This window comes from Ursus arctos, unplaced genomic scaffold (assembly GCF_023065955.2).
Source record: "Ursus arctos isolate Adak ecotype North America unplaced genomic scaffold, UrsArc2.0 scaffold_18, whole genome shotgun sequence".
Taxonomy (NCBI): Eukaryota; Metazoa; Chordata; class Mammalia; order Carnivora; family Ursidae; genus Ursus; species Ursus arctos.
Genome location: NW_026622852.1, coordinates 58,907,801 through 58,920,305, shown reverse-complemented (window position 1 = coordinate 58,920,305; position 12,505 = coordinate 58,907,801).

Genomic DNA, 12,505 nt, shown 5'->3' with positions numbered 1-12,505 from the left:
TTCTGACCGAGAAGGAGCGTATTTTCATGTGTTGAAGGCTATACTTATTTTTGTGAAATGCCTGCAAATGTCTTCTGCCCTTTTTCTGCTGTGTGGTTGCTTTACTAGTTTTTAGGAATTCTTTATAAATGGGGTGTTAGCCCCCCTTCTTCAGTGTCACTTTATCATTTTCTCTGTTTTCCTATGACCTTCAAATTTTTTCCTCTTTAAGTTTGGGTGTCAAGCCCACCCCTGTATCTTGTAAAGACGTCAGTTATCCCCAACTTGAGCGACAGTTCAATATAATCCCTATAGAATACCTCAACATGTAATTATTTGCGGAAACTAGTGAGATTATATCAAATGTGTAAGAAAAGACGGTCCCACAAAGCTCAGAAAAATCGTGAAGGAAAACAGAGTAGGAGGACGTACACTCCCGGATACTCACGCTTCATGTTAAAGCGAGAGTAATCAGGGCAGTGAGGTAATGGAGCAAGGAGAGACACACAGAGTGCTGTGGGGTCCAAGTCAGACTCCTACGTGCAGACACTTAGGAGTCCTAGAAACGTGATGAAGGAAGCCAGACACGAAAAAGGCTACATTCTAAGGATGGAAGGACAAAATGCACATACCATCTCACCTGATGCAGAAAAAGGATCTGACAAGATTCCACACCCTCACACGATAAAGACACAAAAGCAACTAGGAATCGAGGGAAATAGCTCAACACAGAAAAGGCTGTTTCTGAAACACACCAAACACCATCCTCCGTGGTTAAACCCTGCAAGCTTGGCCCTAGATCAGGAACAAGGCAAGGATGCCTGCCACTGCTGTTTCTGCTTCACATGGCACTGGAAGTCCTAGCCGGAGCAAGAGTAGAAAAAAGTGCATCCAAATTGGGCGGGAAGAAGTAAATTGTCTCTGTATGCAGATGTAGAAAATTGTAAAGCATCCACCAAACTTTTAGAACCAGCAAAGGAACTCAGCAAAGGACACAAAATCAACCCTGAATAAACCAGTTGTGTTGCTCTACAAACAGCAGAAAGAAAATTAAGAAAATTCCATTTACGATAGCATAGTGAAGTACTTAGGTATAAACCTCAGCGAGGAGGTGAAAGGCTTGCACACGGAGAACGATAAAACCCCGCAGAAAGAAGTGAAAGGAGACACAAAGGGGAAGGAGTCTTGCGCTCCCACACTAGAAAACTTCCTATTGTCAAGATTCCGTACTACCCACAGCAATCTCCAGTTTCATACTCTGTAAATTTCAATGCCATTTATCACAGAAATAGAAAAATTCATCTTAAATGTGTATAGAATCTCAAGGGACTTCATATAGCCAAAACAATTTTGAAAAAGAACAAAGCTGGATGACTCACACTTCCTGGTTTCAAAACATTTAACAAAGCAGCTTTAGTCAAAACAGTGTGGTATTGATTAAGGACAAAAAGTGTTGAAATAGAACAAAGAGAACACAGATGAATGCTTATATCCATGGTCAAGTGGGGGCTTCAGGAAGGCTGCCAAGACCACACAATGGGGAAAGGACAGTCTCTTCAACAAATGGTGTTGGGGAACTAGGTAACCCCATGCCAAAGAACAAAGATGGACCCTTCCATTTCACCACTTACAGAAATGAACTCAAATACGTATCAATGCAAGTCCTAAAACTGTCAGTCTCCCGTAAGAAAACATAGAGGAAAAGCTTCGTGACACTGGCCATGACAATTTCTTAGATAGGACACCCAAAACACAGCAACAACGAGAAAATAGCCGAATAGGACTACATCAAAGTAAAAAACTGCTGTGAATCACAGGACACAGAAAGTGAAAAGTCATCCTACAGAATGGGAGAAAATATTTGCAAATCACAGATCTGATAATGACTTATTATCCAGACTAAATAAGGAACTCCTGCAACACGATAACAAAACAATCAAATGACCTGCTTTAAATATGGGCAAAGGACTTGAATTGACTTCTCCCAAGATGTTATGCAAATGACCAGAGCATATGAAAATATGCTCATATGACTAATAAGCAGAGAAGACTAAACCAAAACCACAGAGATATAATCTCACACTCATTCTGATGGCTACTGAAAAAAAAAAGAAAAAGAGAAAGAGAAAGACAACCAGAAACAGAAAACACCAAATGCTGGCAAAGATGTGGAGAAAGTGGAACTTTTGTGCACTGCTGGTGTGATTGTACAATGGTGTACCACTATGGGAAACAGTACTGAAGCATCTCAGAGACTAAAAATGCAGGTACAGTATGACCCAGCAGTCCCACCTCTGGGTATATATTCAAAAGAATTAGAAAGCAGGTTCTGGAAGAGATATTTGCACACCCAGGTCACAGCAGCACTCTTCACAATAGACAAACGGCCAAATGGTAGAAGCAACTCCAATGTCCACCAACGGATAAATGGATAAACCAAATGTGGTGTATCCAGCAATGAAATATTATTCAGTCTTCAAAAGGAAGGAAATTCTGACACCTGCTACAACATGCATGAACCTTGAGGACACGATACTCAGTGAAATAAGCCCTCACAGAAAGACAAATACCGCAGGAGTCCACAGCTGCGGGGCGCCCGGGTGGCTCGGTGAGTTAAGCATCTGCCTTTGGCTCAAGGTCCTGGGATTGAGCCCCTCATGGGACTCCCTGGTCAGTGAGGAGTCTGCTTCTCCCTCTCCCTCTGCCACTTCCTTCCCACCCCACCCCCATGCTCTCTCACTCAAATAAATAAATATTAAAAAAAAAAAAAAAGAATCCACAGCTGAGAGCTCTCCAAAGTAGCCATACTCATGGAAATAGAAACTAGAATGATAGTAACCAGGAGATTCAAAAAAAGGAGAAAAAAGGGGAAGCTGTGGTTTAATGGGTGCAGACAGTCAAAGGCCAGTCAGAGCAAGAGAAATACCGTAGGATCTCGCTCATATGTGGAAGTTCAGAAAGGAAATAGACGAACGTGTGGGAAGGGGCACAAGAAAAAAGAGAGAGGAGGAAACAAACCATAAGAGACTCTTCAGGATAGAGATCATACTGAGGGTCCCGGAGAGAGGGGGTGGGGGAGGGGTCAGATGGGGAGGGGGACTAAGGAGGGCACTTGCTGATGAGCGCGGGCTGTTGTATTAAGTGATGAATCACTGACTTCCACTCCAGAAACCAACACTGCACTGGATGTTCACTAACTAAAATTTAAATTAAGAAAGTAAATCGGCTTTCTACATAAAAAGGTAATAGCAATGGGCATAGAATTTCAGATTTGCAAGATGACATGTCTGGAGACACGTTTCACAGCCGTGTAAATATACTTAACACTATTGAACTTTCTATGTCAAATGTTTAAAATGGCAAATCAGTGTTATGATTTCTTAATAATTTTAAAAGAGAGCACGTTCTGTAAGATTCCACTATTTATATAGATTTCGTTTATTTGAGAGACAGAGAGCGAGCGTGGCATGAGAGGAAGGGAGGAGCAGAGGAGTAAAAGAATCGTGAGCCCACTCTTCGCTGAACACACGGCTCGGTCCCACGACCCTGAGATCATGTCCGAAATCAAGAGTTGGATGCTTGCTGACTGGGCCACCCAGGTGCCCCTGTAAGACAGGAGCCAACACAGACTCGCTCGTAGGGACACGTTGTTTATAGCAAGCAGGCTCTGCAGAGCAGGGAGAGAGGGTGCTTCCGCATCAATGGTCCAAGGTCAGCTGGTTACCATATGGGAAAAAATCTTTACTGACCTCAGACCATAAACAAACCAATGCCAGGCAGATCTTAATGGTAACCGTGGAAGTTACAGAGAATTATCTTTCTAAAAGATACTTAGGGAAGAATTTGAAGATCTTGGGTCCAACAAAGATTTATTACAGTGTGGAATGTACTAAACATGAAGAAGAAATGGATTCATTGGGAATTATTTAAATGAATGAGTATTTTTATCAAAAGACACATTTCAGAGAATAAAACAGGCAGGCGCAGAGAGGGGATAAACATGTGTCATCTATTTATTGCACAGAGGACTTATATCTAGGATACACACGAACCATAAATTGATCAAAATACAAACCACCAGAGGGCATGGGCATAAGATCTGATGAGGCATTTCCCAAGACAGACAGCCAAATGGGAAGGAGTGTGTGCACCTCATTCCTTCTCAAGAATCTGCAAATGGCATCCACGGTGAGACCGCGCCACACGTAGACCCCATGGCTGAAAGACACACCCCCAGCACGCCTCGCGTTGTTGAGGGTGTGGACCCACTGGAACGCACACCCAGCTGTGAGTGTGAACTTTGAAACCTCTTTGGTCCCATGTCCCCAGATGGACACCCTGACTCTCTGACCGCCCGTTCCACCTGCAGACGCACGCCCCACACAGATGTGCCCTGTGCGCGGACAGGGCTCGGAGCCGCGTTCTCCTGCCCGTCTGCCCAGCTGACCGCCCGTTCCACCTGCAGACGCACGCCCCACACAGATGTGCCCTGTGCGCGGACAGGGCTCGGAGCCGCGTTCTCCTGCCCGTCTGCACAGCGGAAACAACCCCAGAGCGCCTCGGGAGTGGCGTGCGTACATGAAGTGACGTATGTTGTAGCGGAATGCTCTACCGAAATGAAATCAACTAGAGCCGCGTTGAAGAAGAGGCCTGACCCTCAGAAGCACCATGAACGAAGCCAGACTCGACAGAAGACGCTCTGATTCTCTTTCGTGAAGGTCAGAGACAAGAGAATGGATTTGGAAGTTCCAGTGTGGGGTCCCTTCGGGGGAGGGAGGAAAGGGAGGTGGGATGCGTGATCCGGGGGGTGTCCTGCGAGTCGCAGTGCGGGGTCCTGTGGGGTCTGTTTCCCGCCGCGCTCCCGGGGGACGGTTCGTGCAGCGCTGCGAGGATGAGCCCCGGACCGCTGGTGCGTGTGCTCTGCTCCAACCTGCAAACCCAGTCACACCACGATCAAGTGCTTCCCTGGGTAGTCCCAAGGCCAGATGGCATGGTCCTGGGCCCCAGACTCTGGCTCTGTCCCTCCTCCCTGAGGATCACAGCCCCTCCCTCACTGAAGCCAAATGTGCTAGATTTGGAGGCTGGGGGCTGCACCGGGGCTGGGCAGAGGTCACTGCTGGAGAACCCTGAGGTGTGGTCTGGGGGCTGAGCCCTGCTCCAAGCCCCCAGCCCGGTGCTCTGAGCTCCAGGCACATTCACCTTCTGTGGGAACCCCTACTGTGCCTGGTAAAGGTCCCTCCTGTTCACTCAAGCTCAGGAGGGTCCTGCCGCTGCCCCTGAGAACTTCGCCCGAATGAAGCGTGTTCAAGGCGCTTGCTGTGACTCGCTGAGCTGCCCTAGATGTGCTCCTGGCTGACGTGAAGGGGCTCCTGCCGCCCGCCTGCCAAACAGCAGGCAAGAGCCTCACACCTGCACCCTCCTGGGTCCTGGGGGGCAGGGCAGGCAGCTCAGCTCAGGCAGTGACAGAGCAGGAGGGGCGGGGCCAGGGTGGAGGGGGCCACCTCAGGCACCTTCATCACCCCTGCTCCTCTTCCTCCCTGTTCCTCACTGAGGTTGCTGCTCTGGGGTCTCTGCACCCCTGCTTTCCCCAGCAAGGCTCGAAGTGCACCAGGAGACCAAAAATGGGGGAGATTGGGGCCAGCACCTCCGATGGGTTTTCCTTGAGAGGGAGGCTCTTCCTGCTGGAGGCCCGCCCTACATACACAGGGAGCACGGTCACAGAGGTTCCCTGCAGCGGAAATGGCCCCTGGTCCAGAGCAGGGGCTCTGGCAAATTCGCATGCAGAGACACAGAGAAAAGCCTGGGAGGAGCGGGATGGAGGGGCCAGCGTCCAGCCCTGGGCAAAGCAGTTTCCAGGAAGAGCACCCATCCCCCCCCCCGCCCCGCGGCACACACACAGCTGCGCACACTCACAGGTGTCCCCGACATAAACATAGGAGCTCTTCTGGGAGGGGGGTGCACGCACAGCGACCCCCAAAGGCCGAAGGAGCCAGAGACTGAAGAAAAGGCGACAAGTCCCGTTGACAAGAAATGGTTTCTTCCAGGGACCTAAGGATGGAAGGATGACTTGGGCACCACCAGACACCAGTCCATCGCCACAAGCCCACGTCCGGGGTGAGATCTGTTCTCACAGCCCCAGGAGGAGGATGTGAGAGAACAGGTGTGCGTAACGGTTCTATCTGCAGGGCAGAGAGAGGACCTTTTTGCCACGGGGTGTCCTTAAGGGTGTGGCTCACAGAAAGAAAGAATGTGGAAGGGGGGAGGGCTGAGCTCCGGAGGCTGCAGGTGGGTGCCATCCATCTCCTTGGGCATTAGCGTTGTTCCGTTCCCTGCTCTCTCCACCACCGCCGTGCTGAACGCTCCTGAAAATACATCTGTGGAAAAACCGAGCCAGAGTTTCCAGGGGTGAGTCTGAGGACAAGCATGATAGGTGATGGGTGCACCTGCAGCCTGGGACGGGTGCAGCTCACTGTTCTCCCAGACAGGGGTGCCGGTCACCCTCTCTCCAGGGGACCTGCAGGGGACCTCTGCATCCTCACGTTCTCCCAGGGCTGCTGGTCCCCAGACCAGACTGGGGACTGCCTCCATGTGGTTTCCCGTGCCAGAGTCCTTCCTGGGAGCTCCCACATCTCTGACACATACTCCCCGCATGCCTATCCTCCCCCTTGGACCTGCTTGTGTTTGGTCTCTGTCCCTGGGGAACCCAGTAACTTGGAGCACGGTTTGGACCAGAGGCAGGGGAACCTTTCTCTGGCCTTGGGTTGTGAGCAAGGCTTTTGCCCTTTGTGGTGTCTTTCAGCTTTCTGCATTTCCCTGGTGTCTGTGTGGGTCACAGGTGGAACCAGCCGTGTCCTGTCTGGGGTCAGGCTGTGGTGTCCCAGAAGGAACAGGGGCATCGGCCCCGAGATTGTGCCCATATTTACTAAAGGGGCCTCTATGATTACATCTGATCTGTAATCCACCGGGGATTTCAATATCGAATACGGGAAATTCTATGTCAAATACACACAGAAAGAAACGAGTCCCCTTTGAAAATAGGTGGGCATTTCGTGATTCCACTTACGGAAACATCCAGAACGGGTAAAGGAACAGAGAGAGAAAGCTGCTGAGGGGTTGCGAGGGTCTGGGCTGGGGGAAAAAGGGGCAGGGAGGGCTCCCGGTTCAGGGTGTCCCTTGGGGAAGGAATGTTCTGCCGCGGTGTTCTGTGCCGCAGTGGCACAGCGTCGGGAATGTACTCCTTGCTCATGACGTGTTCAACTAAAAACGATTAATTTTATTTAAAATAAATAATAAACCGCATACAGAACATGGAAAGATAATATAGCAGTTAAAATATACCAGAGAGAAAGAACATAGGGGGAGGGGATGAAACCTTGTGGGGGGGGGGGGCATCGGGTTCAGGTGAAGGAACTAAGGGTGATTGAACAAGAAGCTGTCCCCACAGGGCTGTGGGCTCTGGATGTGGCTCTGGGAGCCCTGGAGGAGCAGGAGTGGGGATAGGGGTGGGGCTAGGGGCGGGGACAGGAGCAGGGACAGATGCAAGAGCAGTGACAAGTGCAGGATCCAGGGCAGGAGCTGGGTCAGGGGCAAGGACAGGAGCACAGGCAGGGGCAGGGGAAGGGGCAGCGGCTCTGGCAGGGGCAGGGGAAGGGGCAGCAGCTCTGGCAGGGGCAGGGGCAAGAGCAGAGGCAGGAGTAGGGTCAGGAGCACAGGCAGGGTCAGGTCAAGGGGCAGGAGCAAGGGCAGGAGCTGGGTCAGGAGCAAGAACAGGAACACAGGCAGGGGCAGGGGGAGTAGCAGGGGCAGGAACAGGAGCACAAGCAGGGGCAGGGGAAGGGGCAGCGGCTCTGGCAGGGGCAGGGGCAGTGCCTCTGGCAGGGGGAGGGGAAGGAACAGGAGTAGGGTCAAGAGCAAGAACAGAAGTACAGGCAGGGGCAGGGGAAGGGGCAGAGGCTCTGGCAGGGGAAGGGGCAAGAGCAGAGGCAGGAGTAGGGTCAGGAGCACAGGCAGGGGCAGGTCAAGGGGCAGGAGCAAGGGCAGGAGCTGGGTCAGGAGCAAGAACAGGAACACAGGCAGGGGCAGGGGGAGTAGCAGGGGCAGGAACAGGAGTGCAAGCAGGGGCAGGGGAAGGGGCAGAGGCTCTGGCAGGGGAAGGGGCAGCTGCTCTGGCAGGGGGAGGGGAAGGAGCAGGAGTAGGGTCAAGAGCAAGAACAGAAACACAGGCAGGGGCAGGGGAAGGGGCAGCGGCTCTGGCAGGGGCAGGGGAAAGGGCAGAGCAAGGGCAGGAGCTGGGTCAGGAGCAAGGACAAGAGCACAAGCAGGGGCCGGAGCAGGGGTGAGGGCAGGAGCAGTGCCGAGCGCAGGGGCAGGCTCTCCGTGGGCAGGTTCTCCAGCAGGCTCCTCCTGGACGGCTTCAGGCTCTCCGTGGGCAGGTGCCAGGTCATCCGCTGGTTCCTGGTCACCTGCTGAAGTCGCTGCAGGCACCACCCCTCCCTCTGCAGCTGCCCATGAACTTGGAGCCGGCTCTAGTTCCTCAGATGGCAGAGCAGCTGTGAGAGGAGAAAAGCTCACCCTCGTGCCTGCCTCTCCCTGTGCCTCTGCAGAGACAGAGCCCAGCCCAGGGGCGCCCAGAGCAGCCGCAGCCAGGAAGGAGCCCTCCCCGGGAAGTCTCCCCGACTGCAGTCCACCCGCTGGGTGCTCTGAGCCCAGTCCTTGTTCCTGGCCCTACACCAGCCTCCTGGGGCTCCTCCCCGTGGGGCCAGCACCGACCCAACCCCGCACACCACATGCACCCAGCCCCAGCTTTCTCACCCTTGGGCTCATGGACCACAGTCCAATGGAGGACCACCAGGGACAGTGGCCTGGGCGGGGTCAGAGGCCTTCCCTGGTGGTCCCCAACACCTGCACCTGGAGAGCTTTCTGAACTGACTTCCTCTGAGAGGGAGATGGAGGGCGTGTCCAACAACCTCCTCTCAGTCTCATCCATGGTCTTCTGCAAAGACAGGGACCGGTAGCCGGCCCGGGGGCATCACAGCCCTGCCCAGCCGTCCCCACCGTCCTCCTGCCCAGTCCCCCTGCTGTTCCCAGATCAGACTCAGACCTGTGTGTGCACAGCCCTGCACCCGGGACAGTGACCCATCCCTGCAGGACTCGGGATAAACCTTGGGCAGAAGGGCACAGCCCCCCACACCCTGTCCCACCCAGCCAGCCTTGACCTTGAACATGACCCGCCCACCGGGCATCTGACCTCTCATCAGCCTGCTCCTGCTCGGGGTGGCCCCACCTGCATGACCCCTCTTACACACACACACACACACACACACACACACACACACACACACAGAGGGAGGGGACCTGGGGCTGCACAGTCGGATCAGAACATGTGGGGCTGGGCTGGACGGCTCTGGGCCTCCTGGTGTCACCTTTCGGTCCTTCCTGCCAAATGGCCAGAGGCGTCGGGGAGCCCTGACGCCACATCCCCAGCGAGGGGAAGTGTTTGCAGGGCGTGCTTTCCTCAGCCTGCAGCCTCCGGACTTGGGGATGCAACACGCAAACATGTTCTTCGTTCGAGGATCTCCAACGAAATGAGCTGGGCAGGGGGCTGGCTCTGGAATGTGGGTGCCTGGTTACCCGGGTTCCAAATTCTGTTGGGCTCTGTTGTCAGGGAAGTGAGGTCACCACCTCCTGGGGTCCCCTTACCTGACTTCCTCCTGACACAAGAGCCCCCCGAGGGCCCCCCTCCCCCAGCTGCTCAATGCTCACCCTCCCCCCCATGGCCCGTCCATACAGTGACACCCACACAGCCCACCCACAGCCCCCGCAAGGCCTGGGTGCAGCCGGTGTCCCCGCTGTGAGGACACAGAGCTGGGTTCAGACTGGGCTCCTGCTTGTGCCAGGGCTGTGACCCTGGACAGACCTGTGCCTCTCAGGGCCTCCCAGGCTCCCCATCTGCACAGTGGGGTGTTCTGGCTTCTACTTCTAGGGACACCATTAGGGGTAGGACCTCTACATACATTCCGTACCTGCTATCACAGGAGGCTGGGGCCACACTTGGCAATGCAAGGATGAGCCAGGGGCTGGGCGGGGCATGGAACACAGCTCAGAGGGGCTGGGTCTGCTCTGGGGTCCAGGCAAAGCCACCCCCTCCTGCCTGTGTCCCAGCCCCCGTGGGAAGGTCGCAATGAACGGATTCTGACCTTGTCCTGTTACGACACAGACTTCCAGGGGCTCCCATTAGGTTGAGGCTCAGGTCCCCGGGCCTCGTCTGTGCCCATGTGCTGGGCAGTCTCCACAGTGGCTCCCGGGCATTCCCGAATCCTGGTCACACATCCCTGGGGAGTCCCCTCCCCTCCGGGCGGACAGCCTGTGTGACTGCACTCTCAGGAAGATAATGGGGCAGAAAGATGGGACGTCATTTCCAAGCTGATGGAGGAAAGTCTGTGACTTCTCCTGGTTCCCTCTCTCCTGAGTTCAGTCTCTGTCTCTGTCTCTGTCTCTGTCTCTGTCTCTGTGTGTCTCCCAGGAGCAGGATCTGAGGTCTCCGGGGGCCATGTGAGAAACCCCAGAAGTCTCCCTGTCCCTGTTTCCCTCTCCTGTCCCGGTGCTCAGTTCCTTCCTAAGTCCTCTTCACCCTGGCCAGAGCACTGACTCTGGAACCTCTTCCAAATGGGGACCCTGAGGCCGCACCAAGGAGGGTCCTGACCTTGGTCCCCAGACCAGTGGTCAGCGCTCTGCCACGTTCTGCATACCCAGGTCCTCAGCCCCCCAAGCCCTCTGCTCAGAAGAACCTCAAGGGAGTACAAAGCATTTTCCCAGGACTGGGAGCACAGTGGGTCAGGGATGGAGACCCAAGGCCAGCAGGCTCTTCTGCAAGCCTGTTGGACCCTAGGGACAGCCCGTCTCTACAGCCCAACTGACGGTAGAGTAAGCTGAGCCCCCTCTGCACTGGGGGTGTGTGTGTGTGTCTCTTCCTACTTCCAGGTGCCCAGGGAGGTGATGGACACCAGACCCTGACCCTGTCCTCTCCCAGTGCCCTGGCAACCCCCTTGAGCCCCTTGGAGACCCCTTGACCATTAGCCTGGTGTGTCTCCCCTCCCCATGCTATGGATCTGGGGTATTGCCAGGAGTCCTGATGCCCCTGCCCCATGGCCCAGCTGTCTCTGACCTCTTTCTTCTTTCCCCTTGTCACCCACCTCGCTCCCAGGGTGTCCTCCCCTTCTGACCCCCAGCTGGGCAGTCAGAGTGGTGTGTGTGTGTGTGTGTGTGTGTGTGTGTGTGTGTGTGTGTATGCAGGTGCTCATGCCTCTACCTGCCTGGGGATGCCCAAGGTCATGTCCTCACATGGGATGGGGTGGGGAGTTATCCCCCAGGATCTGAGGGGCTTTCACCCTCAAAGTGAACCTCATGGGAGGGTTGGGGCTGGCCTAGGACTGGAGAGCAGCCCTGCTCCTTGGACTCTGCACCCCTCGTTTGTCCTGGGCCAGTCCCTGCCTCTCTGGACCCCAGGTTCCCAACCGTCCTTGAGGATTGGACATGGAAATGCTTGCACGTGGCCGCTTCCCTGGGGTAGGTGGAGGACAGGTGCACCAGGCACACAGACCTCCCCACTGAGAGGGTCAGGTGTCCACAGGGGACCTGCACACGGCACGTGTATCATGACCAAGCCCTGTGACAGATGTGCACGAGACCCGTGGCTCTGCACCTGACTGGTCCCCCTTGTTCCCTCACTACCTCGGAGACGGGGCCCTTTTTGGTCCTAGGGTCCATCATCCTTCCGTCAATGAGAGCAGAGGCATCCACACCTAGAGGCGGCCGGCAGGGCGTCCCAGGGAGCGTCCCGTGCCCACCCCTGCCTGTTATTCTCGGGCTACCGGCCAAATCCCCACCTAGAACAGAGGCCCGCGGGGCAGGGAGATGGTCTGCCCTGTTCACTGAACTATGCACAGCGTCTAGAAGGGGCTTCATGTCCATTTACGGATTGAAGGAAGCCCCGCCAGCACCTGACAGATGTCTGAGTGGGTCTGGGGCCCCTCCGCCAGCCCCCAGGGACCCCTGCGCTGGCTACACCCAGGATGGGACCCCCAGATGGAATCGGAAGCCTCCTCTAGGCTGGGAAAGTGGCTTTGCTGCAGACACAGGATGCCGAGGCTTGAGGCGGAGAGTGGCTTCCTGGTGGAGCGGAGCCGCCTCAGCCCCAGGCCACCCTCTCCGTGGGCTGGCCACGGGGTCGGGGACTCGTCCTAACAGGCCCGACAGCAGCCCCGCCTGTGGGGTCTGGCCTCGTGGCACACAGGGTCCCCACGAGACAGCTGAGGCTCAGAGAGGGAAGTGCCATGCCCGAGACGCACAGCCCGGAGGTGAGGGGGAGCCGCGGTGTGGGACAGGGGCCTGCCCGCCTTTCCTGAGCCGCAGGTGCTGAACAGCTGGGGGGGGGGGCGGTGCGCCACACCAGGAGAGCGGACAGGGGAGGGCGCTGCCCTGGCTCCCCCGGCTCCCCCAGCTTCCTCAGGGCGTCAGCACGGACCGT